Here is a 300-nt window from a genome sequence, read left to right on the forward strand (position 1 = left end):
AGGGAGGGAGGGAGGGGGAGAGAGAAAGAGAGAGAGAGAGAGAGAGAGAGAGAGAGATCCCAAGGCAGCAACCATAGTAATTTTTGCAACCTATAAATCTGTCTTGGAGGAATTACAACACTCCTTAGAGACAAGGATAGTGAAGCTTCTCACATACTTTAGGCATGTTGTCAGGAACCCATCTTGGAAAAAGACATCTTTCTGGGAAAAGTGGAAAGTTCAAGGAAGACCCTCAATGAGACAGATTGTCAGTGACTGCAACAATGAACTTGAGGGTGGCGAAGATTGAGAGGATGGCAT

The sequence above is a fragment of the Elephantulus edwardii genome, unplaced genomic scaffold (assembly GCF_000299155.1).
Source record: "Elephantulus edwardii isolate Elephantulus edwardi_28Jun2011 unplaced genomic scaffold, EleEdw1.0 scaffold00086, whole genome shotgun sequence".
NCBI lineage: Eukaryota > Metazoa > Chordata > Mammalia > Macroscelidea > Macroscelididae > Elephantulus > Elephantulus edwardii.